Consider the following 18269-nt stretch of genomic DNA (forward strand, 5'->3'; position numbering starts at 1 on the left):
GTGAGTGTGTTATGTGTACAGAGTAGTTTAAACTATATACATGTTTAGTAGAGGCCAGGATAAACACAATGACCCTATAGCTCTATACAATTTCAGTGTTTTGCGAGTGGGCCTTGAACTGGACCAGGAGGTAGGGTTGACGTTTCAACCCTATGAGTGCAATATTAAATCATCACGGCGGGTCTTCATCAGGACTGGAATGGGGGAGAGGGATGGCAGCCGGTAGGGTCAGCTAAAACGTGCATTAGCATAATTGGGTGTTCTAATGACCACAAAAAACAACAACATGGTGTATCGGGTGGTGAAAACTCATCTAAAAAGGTTTTCACCACCCGATACACCACGTTGTTGTTTTTTGTGGTTACTGGAACACACAATGATGCTAATGTACGTTTTAACTGAACCTACAGGCTGCCATCCCTCTTCTCCATTCCAGTCCTGATGAAGACCTGCTGTGATGATTTGATATCGCACTCATAGCGTTGAAACGAGGACGCTACCTCCTGGGCCAGTTCAAGGCCCGCTCGCAAAGCACTGAAATTATATAGAGCTGTAGGGTCATTGTGTTTATCCTGGCTCTCCTAAACATGTATAGTTTAAACTACTCTGTACATATCACGCACTCACTGTGTCACTGATCACACCACTTGATCACAATTCACTTTAATTCACACGATGTTGGCAGCTTTGTTTGTAATTTGATTCTTTATATGTGGGTAAATATATATGATGTAATGTATATAAATTACCCCCCCAAAAAACGGATTTCTTTGTGGTCACTTTGCCTTTACTGTGTGTTCCCTGCTAACGTTTTCACATTATATACATTATATACATGGCATAGGACCCAGGTTTCTCACCGAAGCTTTTCAGCCTTACACTCCTAAGAGGCAATTAAGATCGGCAAACACCAGTCTCCTCCTTGTACCGCGTACAAGAACTACCACATGGGGAGACAGGCGTTTTCTGGTGGCCACTCCAAAACTCTGGAATCTCTTGCCACTGGCCATTAAGACCGCCCCTAACCTGATGAGCTTTCGCAGGCTCTTAAAAACATGGTTGTTTAACCAGTAAGACGATGGCTGATTCTAGTAGCTCCACAGCGCCGAGACACCCCAGGGTATTTGTTGCGCTATACAAATTTCGAAAATAAATAAATAAAATAAATAAATTCAACCTGTGCAGTAAATAATTTGTCTTTGAAATGTAATTGTAATTATAAGGAATATTGTGTTTATACCCGACAGAACCATTGTACTTTCATAGTCTTATTTAGTTGTGCACTTTATATGGGTCATCTGTGTGTGTGTTCTTTTTTTCCACCTCCATCGATACATGCTTGAAGGCTCTCATTGTAAGAACACATTTACATTTATAGCTGCAGAAAATAACCTATTTAATCATTTACTTGTATCAAATGAAGGTCAAGATGGACTCTTCACTGGACCTTCACAGCTTCTTTGCCATTCATTCTTACTCTTTCCATCTGTTCACTCTTTTAGCACTTGCAGTTCCGGAAAATGCCTGTCACTCGGATACTATTTCACTTTATTTTCAGTTAACGGGTCTTAACTTTGTTCGATTAAACGCTTCTTTCTGTTATTTTCCATAATAGAGCATCGTGGCACTTGTATGTGTTTTTAAAAGAAATATTTTTTTTTAGGGATACCCTCTCATATTTGCCCACCATTGAACCCTGGTGAAGGGCATTCCCCAAAATGAATCCTGTCTCTGGTTATGATTGTTTACTGAAACTCTAAAAGTGACACATTAATTCCAAAATAAAGGATTCTTTTTATTGGTTTAAAAAAAGTGTGAGAAGAATTACTGGCTCGAGTAAAGGAAAACTACAAACTGTGAAATAATTGCCATCCGGCCTAATAAACGCCGTGCAATAGATTTTCCCTGCACATTGGATCCAGTTATACGTGCTGTTGAATTGTTCCCAGGCTGAAGGGAAACGTTCTATCAGCATTGGAAAAGGCGATATATCGTGTAATATATTAATCTAGGCTAATATAGTGTGTGCATATAGAAATGGTCTTCCTGTGTCTGCCCAGACAGGATTTAGAAACGCACAGCAGGCTGGTAATCCGCAAAGTGGGTGGTGCATTGAATAGGGAAAGGGGGTAGGTTAAAAGGCCCTACAACTAAGTGTGGTGGCGCTCCTCTTTTTTTTTTACGTTTGTAGCACCTCATACGAGTGCATATGTTTGCAGTCGGTCTTCTCTATCATCATTGTTGTTTGCCCCGCCCCCTTCTCGCCCTCCATTGTCCTGCTGCCCTCTTTTTCAGTTGTTTGTTAACCTGTCCTGGATTGGCCGTTGTTTTTCCCCACTACCAACTTTTGTAGTTTTCGCCATACCAACCAGCCCACCTCTCCCTGCCTCCCACCACCTATATCAGCCCCTCCTTTTGCCATCGAGACACCTAAACTTCCATGCTCTGCCCTACTATCTCTTGAAAATAATCTATGCTCTCTTATCACCTCAATCTCCCAGCTTGTAGCTTCCATTTCACTTTTAAGCTCTAAGATTTCAACTTTCCCATTTACCTCAACTCCCTTGGAAAACTCTCACCTTCCCACGAGATGCACCTCGCCCCCTCACCCCATCATAGCCAAGCATAACCTGTTGTCTGCAAACATCGCTCACTCACACAAGCCCTTGAACGCCACCCTTCTTCAACCAGCATCTCTGAGTAACCCAACTACCTACTCTATTCCAACCATCTCCTCTGTCAGAACCAAGCATCCACCTAAACCCTCCTGTGCACCCCCATATAGGTATAATATCCCTATCACCCTTCTTAGCCCAAGTGCCCCGTCACCAAAATAGTCTTGACAGAACTGCGCTGCCTACTCCACAACTGCAGATCTGCAATAAAACACAAACTCGAAATCTCTGATACCATCACCCTTCACAATATTGACCTGTTCTTCCTAACAGAGACCTGGTTCAACGATACCTCTCACTCTATGTTTGATCTCTTTCTACCCACAGGCTATTCTATTGTCAGGAATGACAGATCTATCAAAGTTGGGGGAGGTGTTGCAGTCATCTTTAGAAACTCCCTTCAACTCAAGGATTTTCCCATCAGAGCCTTCCGCACTTTTGAATGTCTATCTCTTGAGCTTCAACTACACCACCGCTCACCACTCAGATTCCATGTCATATACCGCCCACCTGGCAGCGGCCCTTCGTTATGGAGGAACTCACTGACTTCATCAGTGACCAATATGCACAAAGTGACAATCAGACCTTCGTGGGTGACTTCAATCTCCAGTGGGGCTCCCTGCTAGACTCTTCCGCGAACTTGCTTGCCACCTTCCTCTCTACAAACGATCTTATCCAACACTGCACAGAATCAACACACTCTAAGGGCTCAATCCTAGACCTTGTTGTTTCTAAAGAAGGCATGCTTTCTATCGCTACCCCTATTCACGTAGACTGGTCTGACCACCTCCTCATTCCATTCTCTCTTCACCTAGCACACTCTATAACTCTTGGCCAACCTAAGAGGGCTACCTCCTGGTTCCGTGACGCTAAAAATATTGACACTGTTTCCCTCTGTGAATCAGCTTTGCTGTCACTTCCAAGGCTAGACCCGAACCTCGATGTTGACGATCTCACCTCACAATGCCTCTCAGTCCTTGCAGTTGAAATCAATAGCGTCGCTCCTCTCCAAAGCAAAAAGAAAAGGGCCATTACCTCAGCACCCTGGTTCAACAAATCCTTATATGAAAAAGGGAGCACCTAAGACTCCTGGAGAAACAATGGAGGCAAGCACCCTCCACCGATAATTTGGCTATGCTTCGTTCAGCAAGATCCAAGTACCACAAGCACATCTTCCTTGGGAAAGCATCACACTTCAGAACCCTCCTTGACTCAGCCAAAAATAGACCCAAAAAACTATTTGATCTCATCAAGAATACTCACTACTCTTCCCCAACCTCCAAATTGGAGGATTCTACAAAGAAAGCTGCTGATTTCGCTGTATTCTTTGACGAAAAAGTGAAATCACTTGTGGTTCAGGTCGCTCATCCTACCCCTCCAGAAGAGCGCAAATCACTAGCCATTTGGCAGAACTTCGACCCCATCTCTAAAGATGTCTCTAAAGATGTCCTCCTCAAGTGCATCCTCGAAACAAAGCCCTCCAACCACTCGCTCGACCCCATCCCTAGTGCCATTGCCATTGACTTCTATACCCATTCTCTTCCCTATTGGACCACTCTGGTCAACCTCGCCCTCTGTCAAGGCTCCCTTCCTTTTCCCTTCAAAACTGGGCAGGTCACCCCTCTGCTTAAAAAACCCACTGCGGATGCGAATGACCTCAACAACTTCCGCCCCATCACTAACCTACCCTTTCTTGCGAAGATCACAGAAAGATGTGTTGCGAAACAACTCTCTTGTCATATCAAGGACAATTTTCAGTCCGGCTTCATCCAAAACTGCAGCACTGAAACTGCCCTGCTGCAAGGGATAGATGACGCGCTGCGAATACTAGACTCGGGGGGGGTCGTGTCTTTTAATTCTCCTTGACCTTTCGGCAGCCTTTGACACTGTCAATCACAACACCCTCCTCAACACTCTTCAACAGAGAATGGGCATGGAGGGCACTGTGCTTAAATGGTTTGCTTCTTTCCTTTCTGATAGATCCCAAATTATCAAAATAGCGGACAGTCTTTCATCTCCTTTGGCGGTGGGTCAAGGTGTTCCCCAAGGCTCTATTCTTGCACCCACATTGTTCAATCTCTATTTGGAACATCTGGGAAATCTCCTAAGTAAATCTGGGATCAACTTATCATCTCTACGCAGACGACACTCAAATCTACCACAAGGTTGCCTCCACTCATGATCTCTCCGTCCTAAGCTCTACCCTCGACTCCATTCAAAACTGGATGTCAACACATCAACTGATTCTGAATCCCTCCAAAACTGAATTCCTACTCCTCTCCTCCTCACTTTCTCCTCCCCAGTTCAATCATGGATGGACCAGATGAATCTGCTGAACAATAAACCCATCATTGTCGACAGCGCAAAATCCCTTGGTGTCATACTCGACACAAAACTCAATCTACTCTCCCACATTAATTCAATTGCAAAGTCTGCCCGATACCAACTGCGCCTTCTTTGGGGGATTCGTCGCTTCTTCCCGGAGCATGACCTTAAAACCCTGGTCCAATCGCTGGTCCTCTCCAGACTGGACTACTGCAATTCTCTTCTGACTGGCCTCCCCAAATCCCACCTGTCCCCTTTTAAGTCTGTTCTCCATTCAGCAGCTCGTTTCATTTTTGGGGCCAAAAAAAGCGACCACATCACTCCCATATTATCCACCCTCCGCTGGCTTCCCATCGAGGCTAGAGCTATCTACAAGACTGCCTGCATCACCCACAAAGCCTTGCACTCTTCCTCTCCGCGCTACCTGGCGAATAAACTGAAACTCTCTGGAGGCTCTAGACCATCACGAAATGCGGAAAATCTACTGCTTGAACCTCCCACTTTCAAGAAGTAAAGATCGATGGCCCAATCCTTTTCAGGCAGCGCAGTGGAACTCACTTGCGCCTCAGCTCCGGACCACCACCTCATCCCAGGCCTTCAAAACTGACCTCAAAGTTCTCCTCCTTCAAAGACACTTCCAAATGTAATCCATGCCCTCTCTATTATCTGAAGGAAGCCCTTCCTTTATAGAAAAATCTACTTTACATGACTATGGAAGTGTCTTCCCAGTATTTTCTTGTGGTTTGAGAGTCTGCCATTTATTGCAGTATTATCCTTCTACCTGTGTTTGGTACTCGTGTGTAGCATGCACCCGTCACTTTCTCTTGTAACACACTGTTTTCTACCTCTTACATTTGTTTGTTTTCGATACCTGCACAAGTGCCACCAGTGCCTACGTAATGTTTGTTATTGTGCTTGAGTGTCCTCCATATATTGCAGTATTATACCTCTGTTTACTTTGTACGCTTTTGTAACCGGCACACATCACTTTTTCCTCCTGTAATGCACCGTTTGCTACCTCTTGTATTTTGTTGGCTCACGGTTGTCACTTTTGGGTAAACATCACTTACAACACATTTTTTACAACGCACTACCATTACATCGCAACCATTACAACGCAAACCATTACAACGCATTGCGCTGGGGGGGCGCTCTAGGATAGGGAATATATTTAATTTACTATCCAACACCTTCCCTGCTATCCACGGGGACTGGAGTTGGAATAGTAAATTAAATAATTCACTATCCAGCGCCTAAAAGCATTATGCGTTGTAATGGACTGCGTGGTAAAAACCGCGTTGTAAAGGCATGCGATGTAAAAGCATGCGTTGTAGTGACACCAATCCTCACTTTTGTAATGCACCGTTTGCTACCTCTTGTATTTTGTTGGCTCACGATTGTCATTTTTGCTTCATTTAATGTAACGTTTGCTTTTGTATTTTGCTCACTTGTAATGTTCTCATGTATCAGTTCTGTTCCTTTTGTGAAGCGCTCTGACACCTTCGGGTAAAGTCCGCGCTTTATAAAAACGCATAAATAAATAAATAAATTCCTGCCTGCCTTCCATTGTTTTGCTGCTCCACTTCCCTGGTGTTCGTTGTCTCGTCATTGCTTGGCTGTTTTTTGCTTCACATCGCCCTCCACCCCACCATGTGTCTCTTGCCTCATGCCAACCAGCCCACTCCTCCCGTTTTAGCTTGGCTTGTCCCACCCGCCCCCTCCCACCGGTTGGTGTTTCTTGTCTCCCGAGTGGGCATGTGCAGAACATCATCCAAATAACCCTCCAGTCTTTGAATCCGTGGTTCTTGCCACTCGCGGGTGAGAGCTCGGCAGGATAATGCACCTATTGCTGAAATCTGCGTGAAACCATTGGGTTACATGTTCAAGTGTTACCGGCAGATGCACGGCCCCAGTCCCAGGATCTCAACTCTGGGAGATTGCATACTCTGCAGAAATCGGTCTTAATTCTGTGTGTTGCAATTTCCAGTTCCATTAGCGCAGTAGAATAATACATTACTTGAAGTGTTTCAATCCTCGTGTACATGGCACAGTCACAAATCCAATAGGATTACCACAGTCTGTAGGCAAATATTCGATTTGCCTACAGACTGTGGCACAAGTCTGTAGGCAAATCGAATATTCTTTATTGTTTTAGTTAGCTAAAACCATAACAATAAGCTCATACAATTAATAATCCTTGTTTTATAGAAACATGTACACATTTTAAAATATCAGTTGTCGATAGTGCATTAGTTACATAAGTCATTTAAACGTATTCAAAGTGAAAAGATATGATGAGATGAGACTATGAAGCAAGTAAAGTAGTCTGTGTTGTGCGACGAGTATCGGAGCGGCCTGTTGGGCTTACCACCACCTCAGTTCATCAGGTCTGTGGGCCCCCCTTACCGGTCACAGATTTCAATTTCTGTAGCTTTGCTAAGTAGGTTTTAATATCTGCCACATGGGCCTGTCGCCTGCATGTCCGTTTCCATACACAGTGACATAGCTCCTCGGGTTAACGCCTCAGTTACTGAGCTCCGATTGTCACATAGAGAACAAAAGTTCCTTAGCAGTCAACAGGGGTGATTATAATTGTACAGGCTCAATCGTAAAATGATCGCTGAAAAGGACAATCTCTCATAAGGTTAAAACATTTGTTTTTTTGTGGGAGTTATCTGATGCTATCTGTCCAAGTACCAAATCATGTATTCAACATTAGTACCTTGTCAGTAGCAATTCAAAACTGATAGCAATCGCGGTTACAGTGGTAGGAAGCTTCAGCCTTTTACGACAATTCAGATTTTATCAGTTTTGTGTTTTTTAGTGATGACATGTTGACATATTAGACTTTACCTTTCTTTAGTGAAAAGTTTTCGACTGTAAAAATACTAGTTTTCTTTAGCGCACAGTGGCAAACTTGATTTTTCGATTTGCTTTAGGTTGATTTTGTTTACTATACATTCTGACTTCCTTTACAGCACCGGGACAACCATAAGGGCAGCTGTTTGCACAATACGAATTCATTCATTTATATGTCAGTTTGTCATTTATTTGGCCGTTACTCCTTGAATGTCGTTTTTTAAAATTCAGTGACATCACTCTTTTTTAATTGGTGGTATGTGGATGAATGCAGTTAACTGCTACTTAGCCCCGACTTGAACACTTCAGCCGCCCCCCCCCCCTCCCCCCAAGGGCCTCGAGTCTGAGGTTGGGTGGCCGGGGCCCACTGGGGTGGGGTTGTATGTGCGTGTGAAGTGAGCGACGTCCAAAGGTGGTCAGCCGCTCCTCCTCGAAAATATCTATATGCATGTAACATAGATTCTAAAATCAATTTTCTGGCACCAAAACATGTTTTTGTTTTAAGGAAAATAAATATTTTTAAAATACCATTTTCATTTTTGCAAAACTGATATGTAGGGCAAATTCACAATCTTAAAACTGAAATTCGGGCCGTGTAGCACAAAATACATTTTCAGATACATTTTCACTGTCTAAATCGACTAAGCCACCAGATGTCGCATAGGCGAAACCTTCTGGCTTTGCCAATGCTTCCATTTCTTTACACCTTTGTGTCACTGCTAAATCTTCTGCTCCGTTATATGGCCGGTGGGGGGTTGGGGGGGGGGGGGGGGATGGGTGGTCATTGAGGTTGTCGTGGGGTCGCCTCGGCAGTGTATTGAAACATCGCTACTAAGAATAGTTCGGACCTCAGCCAGGAGCTGGGCCGGGCGCCAGTGCTTCTAAATAAAGCCCCTTTGGCAGTGAGTACTGTGCACAGCTGCTCGCCTACCCAACACCGATGAGGTAATTGGCTGGCCCGTGCTCTCGGAAGTAGAGAGGCCGGAAAGGCCCACTCTTCTCGTGCGTGGAAGGATGCGGCCAGATGGTGACCAATCCACGTGAGTCAACTCTGGAAAATGTCTTCCGTCAGAGACGGCTAGCCGAGTCTTGAACCTGAAGCGGTAGAAAAGAAGTTTAAGTAGGAGAGTGTGAAATTTGAGCAATTTAATTTTTTGTAATTTAGCCACATTTCTGAAACATTATTTAAAAGTACATAGAATGCAAATCTGACATTTAGCACTACATTACAGCGTGAGGTACGTCCTTTGGTATATTTATTTTATTTATTTTAAAAGTTTTGTACAGCGAGAACAAGACCCTTGTGGGTATCTGAGCGCTTTACTGGCAAATGTGAATAATTGAAACGCGCATAACAATAATATAGTGTAGCATAAGAACAATAATAATAAACTAATAAAAATGGACAAATATATACAAGGATATATCAATAGTTCAGGTGAATGTGGCCATGAGATAAAATTTCACTTCTTTTTAGGGCTCGGCCTACGTCACCACGAAGTGGGGCGGAGCTCTGAGCTCCTATTGTTATAAAAAAAAAAAAGTTTCTTTAGGGCTCGGGCCAGAAACATTCCTCAGTGCGCAAGCTTTTTTTATGGCAACTGCATAGTGATTCGTCTTCGCTGTGCTGTCTTTTTAGTAGCCTTGACGCGATAGGCTATATGTAATTTTCGTCCACCATTTTTGGCATTTTCTGTGCGGTTTCGCGCACGGCAGTCCATTAATCCTAATTAGGAGCTGTCAGGGTGCCCTTCTAATGCAATGCAGATGGTGGGAGCGCGTTCACCATTCATGTGTCGGGCGCGCGTTCGTCTGCAGCGTGTAATGTGAGCGCTCAGGCCAGCGCGTACTGTAAGTGTTATTACAGAATATCATAACATAAATTAGAATTATATAAATCATGACCTCGTGCAAAATGCAAGACATGGTTGGTGAAAAAAACATACTAATATAGTGAATGCTCCTCGCAGTGCATGGCTTGTACATATGCTGACAGGATGTAAACTACATACTTCCACTTTGATGTAGAAGATTGATTTACTGCTAATTGCATAAAATGCGTTCTGCAAGGTAACGGACATACCAAAAGCGGCCCTCGTTAACTTCGGACAAACTGCACCGTGTCCGAGACGGCCTCTCCTAACCCACTGACAGCTCCCCCGTTACTCACCATTTTGAAGGGCTTCGTGCAGCAGGAAGAGGTTGAGAAGGAGCCGGTGTGCGCCTATGGTCCCGAGAGTTGTGCGATTAAACTGCAAGCCCCCACGCTCGGTGTCAGCACTCACTGCATAAGGTTTTTCCCCCTCTGTTAATCGAGTAACACTCATAATTCCCCGCCTCCCTAACGAAATCACTGCCACTCTGCCTGTAGTGCAATACACTAGGCGCTATACGACCAATGCAAGACATGGTTGGTGAAAAAAAACATACTAATATAATGAATGCTCCTCACAGTGCATCGCTTGTACATATGCTGACAGGATGCAAATTATATACTTCCACTTTGATTTAGAAGATTGATTTACTGCTAATTGCATATAATGCGTTCTGCAAGGTAACGGACATACCGGAAGCGGCCCTCGTTAACTTCGGACAAACTGCACCGTGTCCGAGACGGCCTCTCCTAACCCACTGACAGCTCTCCCGTCGCTCATCATTTTGAAGGGCTTCGTGCAGCAGGAAGAGGCTGAGAAGGAGCCAGTGTGCGCCTATGGTCCAGAGAGTTGTGCGATTAAATTGCAAGCCCCCACGCTCGGTGTCAGCACTCACTGCATAAGGTTCTTCCCCCTCTGTTAATTGACTAACACTCATAATTCCCCGGCCCCCCTAACAAAATCACTGCCACTCTGGCTGTAGTGCAATACACTAGGCGCTATACGACCGCACTGGAGTGTATAATTTACCGCATGTAACACACCATTGGGCACACGTTCCCTATTTCCATCGAACGTGAATCACGCCTATGAAAATAAAAACTATGATGCATCTTAGCGATCAAGTACTGTGTATTATTACAGAATATCATAACATAAATTAGAATTATATAAATCATGACCTCGTGCAAAATGCAAGACATGGTTGGTGAAAAAAACCATACTAATATAGTGAATGCTCCTCACAGTGCACCGCTTGTACATATGCTGACAGGATGTAAACTACATACTTCCACTTTGATTTAGAAGATTGATTTACTGCTAACTGTTCTGTATATGAGCATCTAGGCGCTATGTGACTCCACTCACTGCTAGGCTCGCCCCCTCAACCTCTACAGCGCCCCACCACGGCGAGGACGGATGATAGCTCGCACTCTCCCCGCTCTCACTGAATTTACTGCACCACACCTGGATACCTGGGAGTGTAGGCACTATATGGCTCGATGGCTCATAGCGCTGTGTGCGAAAGTTCCTTTTCTAGGAAGTTTATTACAGTGAGTGCAGAGTGACAGTGAGTGCAGAGTGAGTGCAGAGTGACAGTGAGTGCAGAGTGACAGAGTGCAGAGTAACAGAGTGCAGAGTGACAGTGAGTGCAGAGTGACAGTGAGTGCAGAGTGACAGTGAGTGCAGTGACAGTGAGTGCAGAGTGAGTGAGTGCAGAGTGACATACCGGAAGCGGCCCTCGTTAACTTCGGACAAACTGCACCGTGTCGGAGACGGCCTCTCCAAACCCACTGACAGCTCTCCCGTCACTCATCATTTTGAAGGGCTTCGTGCAGCAGGAAGATACTGAGAAGGAGCCAGTGTGCGCCTATGGTCCAGAGAGTTGTGCGATTAAACTGCAAGCCCCCACGTTCGGTGTCAGCACTCACTGCATAAGGTTCTTCCCCCTCTGGTAATTGACTAACACTCATAATTTCCCGGCCCCCCTAACAAAATCACTGCCACTCTGGCTGTAGTGCAATACCCTAGGCGCTATACGACCGCACTGGAGTGTATAATTTACTGCATGTAACACACCATTGGGCACACGTTCCCTATTTCCATCAAACGTGAATCACGCCTATGAAAATAAAAACTATGATGCATCTTAGCGATCAAGTACTGTGTATTATTACAGAATATCATAACAGAGTGCAGAGTAACAGAGTGCAGAGTAACAGAGTGCAGAGTAACAGAGTGCAGAGTGACAGTGAGTGCAGAGTGACAGTGAGTGCAGAGTGACAGTGAGTGCAGTGACAGTGAGTGCAGAGTGAGTGAGTGCAGAGTGAGTAAGTGCAGAGTGACAGTGAGTGCAGAGTGACAGCGAGTGCAGTGACAGCAAGTGACAGTGAGTGCAGAGTGACAGTGAGTGCAGAGTGACAATGAGTGCAGAGTGAGTGCAGAGTGACAGTGTGTGCAGAGTGAGTGCAGAGTGACAGTGAGTGCAGAGTGAGTGCAGAGTGACAGTGAATGCAGAGTGACAGCAAGTGACAGTGAGTGCAGAGTGACAGTGAGTGCAGTGACAGCAAGTGACAGTGAGTGCAGAGTGACAGCAAGTGACAGTGAGTGCAGAGTGACAGCGAGTGCAGAGTGCAGAGTGAGTGCAGAGTGACAGTGAGTGCAGAGTGACAGCGAGTGCAGAGTGACAGTGAGTGCAGAGTGACAGCAAGTGACAGCGAGTGCAGAGTGAGTGCAGAGTGACAGTGAGTGCAGAGTGAGTGCAGAGTGACAGTGAGTGCAGAGTGAGTGCAGAGTGACAGCGAGTGCAGAGTGACAGCGAGTGCAGAGTGACAGTGAGTGCAGAGTGACAGTGAGTGCAGAGTGACAGTGAGTGCAGAGTGACAGTGAGTGACAGTGAGTGCAGAGTGAGTGCAGAGTGACAGTGAGTGCAGAGTGACAGTGAGTGCAGAGTGACAGCAAGTGACAGTGAGTGCAGAGTGACAGTGAGTGCAGAGTGACAGTGAGTGCAGAGTGACAGTGAGTGCAGTGTGACAGCAAGTGACAGTGAGTGCAGAGTGACAGTGAGCGCCTAGTGACAGTGAGTGCCTAGTGACAGTGAGTGCAGAGTGACAGTGAGTGCATAGTGACAGTGAGTGCAGAGTGACAGTGCAGAGTGACAGTGAGTGCAGAGTGACAGTGATTGCAGAGTGACAGTGAGTGACAGTGAGTGCAGAGTGACAGCAAGTGACAGTGAATGCAAAGTGAGTGCAGAGTGACAGTGAGTGCAGAGTGAGTGCAGAGTGACAGTGAGTGCAGAGTGAGTGCAGAGTGACAGTGAGTGCAGAGTGACAGTGAGTGCAGAGTAACAGTGAGTGCAAAGTGACAGTGAGTGCAGAGTGACAGTGAGTGACAGTGAGTGCAGAGTGACAGTGAATGCAGAGTGACAGTGAGTGCAGAGTGACAGTGAGTGCAGAGTGACAGCGAGTGCCGGGTCTGGTGGCTCAGTGGACTAATGCGTCCACTGCAGGGGCCTGTGTTCGACCTCATGGTCACAGGTTCAAATCCCGGCGGGTCCACTCAGCCTTTCATCCATCTGAGGTCGATAAAATGAGTACCATTGAGTTGGGTAACAATAAACATCTGTTATTCAGCGCCAAGAAACCGCTGGGTGAACGTGCGCTTTACAAATACACATGTTATGTTATGTTATGTTAGAGTGACAGCGACTGCAGAGTGACAGCGAGTGCAGAGTGACAGTGACAGCCGAGTGCAGAGTGACAGTGAGTGCAGAGTGACAGTGATTACAGAGTGACAGTGAGTGACAGTGAGTGAGCAAGTGACAGTGAATGCAGAGTGAGTGCAGAGTGACAGTGAGTGCAGAGTGACAGTGAGTGCAGAGTGAGTGCAGAGTGACAGTGAGTGCAGAGTGAGTGCAGAGTGAGTGCAGAGTGACAGTGAGTGCAGAGTGACAGTGAGTGCAGAGTGACAGTGAGTGCAGAGTGCAGAGTGACAGTGAGTGACAGTGAGTGCAGAGTGACAGCAAGTGACAGTGAGTGCAGAGTGACAGCAAGTGACAGTGAGTGCAGAGTGACAGTGAGTGCAGAGTGACAGTGAGTGCAGAGTGACAGTGAGTGCAGAGTGACAGTGAGTGCAGAGTGACTGCAGAGAACGTGTGTAAGGGTGCAGGGTGCACATTGTGTGAGTGTGCAGAATGAGTGTGCAGGATAAACAGTGTGTGACTATGCAGGGTGGCATTGGGAGTGTGCGGGTGAGCAGTGTGTGAATGTGTAGGGGCAGTGTGTGAGTGTGCAGAAAACACCACACACACATACACCACACACACATACCACACACACACACCATACACACATACACCACACACACCGCACACACAAACCACACACCTCAGTCTCTCAACACCACACACTCGTCACCACTCGACACAACACACTGACCACCACACTCACTCCCCATGCTCAACCCCACAGACTCACCACCACACACTCACCAGTACACAGAAAACAACACACACAACACACCCCCAGCCATCAATGAATGCTTTCACCATGCACAAACACCAACAACCATCAGCCATCTGTGCACGCTTTTACCAAGCACACACCCACCAGCCGTCAGTGCACCCTTCCACCAGGCACACTCCAGCCGGCAGTGCACTTTTTCACCAAGCACACACACCACCAGCCATCAGTGCACGCATCAATTGTAAACGCATCCACAATTAACTATTGTAGCAATCGCAGTATGGTACACTTTACTTTTAAACATATTCATCTAAAGCACAGCATGCCACCATTGGTAAAATTACAATCCAACCCACATAATTCCACTACACACCACATGCACACACTCCATAACACATGGCGAAAAGACATTGCCATTTACAATGCCATTAGCTCAAACTCAAATAAATCCGAGCCCGATTGCATTTCTAATGCTTGTTTGAAGAATGCCGTGGAAGGGTTCCATCTTGTTTCTGGAGGCAAGGTATTCCAAATCCTGGGAACCGTTTCTGAGAAGGTCCGATTGTAAGTTTTCTTCTTAGCAAAATGTTGTGGTTTCAGTAATAAGTTATTTCAGCTCCTGGTGGATCTGTTACTACAGAAAAGCACCAATTTGTCAGCTAGGTAACTAGGTGTATACTGATGTAATGCCCTGTGCGTCATACAGGCGATTTTCAAGTGGATTCTCGCTTCAAAAGGTAGCCAGTTGAGGGCACGAAGGTCAGGGGAAATGTGACAGTTTCTTTTGGAGCCTGTTGAGTTTATTGGAACTCTTAGAAGGGCCGTCGTCGATCTGGGAAGGCCGCAAAGAGCAACACTCCCATAGTCCACTCTAGGGATTACTAGCGCTTAAACTGCCTGATTAAAGTCATTGTACCGCTTTTGGCCGCCATAAGTGTGGCAGAGTATGCTCAGACGTGAGTCCCTTGCTCACTTTGCCACTGGATTCAAGCAAGCCGGGCTGAAGACGGCTGGAATGCCAGAAACCGGTCCTCGGAAGCTTGTTTCCGGTCCAGGGAAGACATGGCTTGGCAGTTCGGGCTGGACTGTTCCCATGAGGCACAGGGTCAGACTGATTTGCATATAGCCATGTCTGAGCTGGGGTGGCAGAGTGGGCTAAAGAACGGTGATGGATTAAACATAGATCCTTTGACTGGGTGTGAGTGTTTGATTGATTCAGATGCTCCGTCCATCACCACCCCCTTTTGTACCGCTTTTGGCCGCCATAAGTGTGGCAGGGTATGCTCAGACGTGAGTCCCTTGCTCACTTTGCCACTGGATTTAAGCAAGCCAGGCTGAAGACGGCTGGAATGCCAGAAACCGGTCCTCGGAAGCTTGTTTCCGGTCCAGGGAAGACATGGCTTGGCAGTTCGGGCTGGACTGTTCCCATGAGGCACAGGGTCAGACTGATTTGCATATAGCCATGTTTGAATTGGGGTGGCAGAGTGGGTTAAAGAACGGTGATGGATTAAACCCAGACCCTTTGACTGGGTGTGAGTGTTTGATTGATTCAGATGCTCCGTCCATCACCAGGAAGGGTTTGAGTTTTCTCAAGGTGTTTAACTGAAAATGTGCGCCTTTTGTGGAGGCGCTGATGTGTTTCTGCATATTTAGTTCACTATCTAGAATTACTTCCAGCGGTTTAGCTGACTCGATAATAAGAGTTTGCCTGTTGAGTGCTGTTAAGTGTTTTAGCCAATCGAGGATGATGGTTGATTGGCTGGGGGGGGGGGGAAAGGGGGAGGGGTGCAGTGAAAGGAATTTGATTTTGAGGGTCTTTAGTTTCAGATGGTTTTTGGCCAGCCAGGTCTGGGTTTGTTGGAGAGTTGCGTTAAGAGATTTGATGTTCTCAAGTGAGTGGATCTTTATATAGAGTTGTGTATCATCTGCATACATGTGATAATGTTAAGAGAGAACTCTCTTGGACATATATAGAAATCTACCAATAATGAAATATGCAAAAGTCCGCAACCCAAATTACACTAATTAATCACACATACAAATGCGTTCACATGAACTGAACCCAAAAAGCAACTATGTCACACAAACATAAGAAACTTCAATATATAACACAATCAGGGTTTATTAAAATAATTTAAAATGACAATTAAAAAGCATTTGATGACTGTTAGACGGGACCTGGAGGGTCGGCCGAGGACAAGGGGAGAGGCCTCCGGGGAGAGCCGCCTCCTACCGGTCGTACAGACAAGTAACTTCCCCCCCACAGACGGACACCACACAAAGATAAGGTTAACGCTTTTATATGTCGTTCTTGAAGTAAGGAAATACGGTACAGTGAGATCAGGATACGAGGATCCTCTCAATTCTAGTCTCTGGCAGGAAAAGGGGGTAGCGGGACAGTCTTGTTACCAATCTGGTCTTGAGGTGGAATGATGATAGCTCACAATCCTCGAGCTCGGCGTTCTGGAGGGTCGGGCCGCGGCAGCGCCAGCAGGTCCCGAGGAGGTCGTAGATAGCAACGGGCCGCGGCAGCGCCAGCAGGTCCCGACGAGGACGTAGGTTGCAAAGGGGCCGCGGCAGCGCCAGCAGGTCCCTGCGAGGATGAAGGTTGCAGAGGGCCGCAGCAGCGCCAGCAGGTCCCTACGAGGATGAAGGTTGCAGAGGGCCGCGGCAGCGCCAGCAGGTCCCTACGAGGATGAAGGTTGCAGAAGGCCGCGGCAGCGCCAGCAGGCAGGACGACAGTTCACAAGGCAGGGCTGCGGCAGCGCCAGCAGTCCGTCAAGGATGAGTTCTTCACGGTGTCTCTCGACTCCAGGATACAACTCCTTCCTGCTCTGGAGCTGCCTCAGTTATAGGTCTGGCGCCCTTGGATGTCCGGACCCTCGCACTTGGAGGTCGGGAGGTCCGGGATGAGGGAGTCCAGACACCCAGGAGGGGGGTGGAGCCAGCGCCCGGGGAGGCTGGGGGCGGTCGGCACCTGGCGGGGGAGAGCCATCGACACTCCTCTCTCCCATTGACCTGCCAAGTGGTCCGTTCACCTCCTGGGTGGATGGTGGTGCCGGGATGTCGGGGCCTGGCCAGGCCCAGGGTTGGGGTCGTGCTGAGGCCACGCGGTCTCGTGGTGCAGTGTCCAAGATGGCGGCCGGGCCCGGGCAATGGTGCTGACGGTGGCCCGGGCCAGTGATACAGAGATGTTCGGGGGCAGGCGTCCCGTAGGGGACGGGTTGCGGGTTGCTTCTGTGGGTCGCACCTGGAGAGCCGGTGTCCGGGCTCCGTCATGCGGGGGGGGGAGCGAGCCCTTCCTGGGGCCTGTCCAACATGCGTCCCCCCAGCTGAAGGCGGGGAGAGTCACCCATCCTCTTGGGGACTCTCCTCGTCGAGGCGGAAAAAGCGTGACAGGCCATCCGCGTTGGCGTGGTTTTGGCCCGGGCGATGCTCCACAGTGAAGTCCATCCCCTGCAGGGAGATGGACCATCGCAACAGTTTGGGATTTTCCCCCCGCATCTGCATTAACCATTGCAGGGGGCGATGATCTGTTTGTACCCGAAAGTGGGTACCGAAGAGGTAGGGCCGGAGTTTCTTGAGAGCCCATACCACTGCGAAGGCCTCCCGCTCGATGGTGCTCCAGCGCTGTTCTCGAGCCAGTAGGCGTCGGCTGATGAAGGCCACTGGCTGATCGACTCCCTCGGTGTTGAGTTGCGAGAGGACAGCCCCAATGCCGTGGTCTGAGGCATCAGTCTGGACGATGAACTCACGGCTGTAGTCGGGGGCCTGGAGCACAGGGGCGGTGCACATGGCGGCCTTCAGCCTCTCAAAGGCCGCCTGACATTCTGGGGTCCAGTTGACTGTTTTTGGGTGGTTCTTGGATGTGAGCTCCGTGAGGGGCCCCACAATGCTGCCATAGTCCTTCACAAACCAACGGTAGTATCCGGTGAGCCCCAAGAAGGCTCGTACCTCGGTTTGGGTGACGGGGGGCTGCCAGGACTGGATGGCAGCGATCTTGAGCTGGAGGGGGGCCACTAGACCGCTCCCCAATTGGTGCCCGAGGTAGGTCACGGACCCCTGGCCAATTT

General features: G+C 47.6%; 1 protein-coding gene across 4 annotated transcripts in view; it reads left to right on the forward strand.

Moving 5' to 3' along the window:
- Nucleotides 1–18269, forward strand: part of MAP2K3 (mitogen-activated protein kinase kinase 3) — a 436357-nt gene that overhangs the window by 243103 nt on the left and 174985 nt on the right. The gene's annotated exons all lie outside the window — the stretch shown is intronic.

Source organism: Lissotriton vulgaris, chromosome 10 (assembly GCF_964263255.1).
Source record: "Lissotriton vulgaris chromosome 10, aLisVul1.2, whole genome shotgun sequence".
Taxonomy (NCBI): Eukaryota; Metazoa; Chordata; class Amphibia; order Caudata; family Salamandridae; genus Lissotriton; species Lissotriton vulgaris.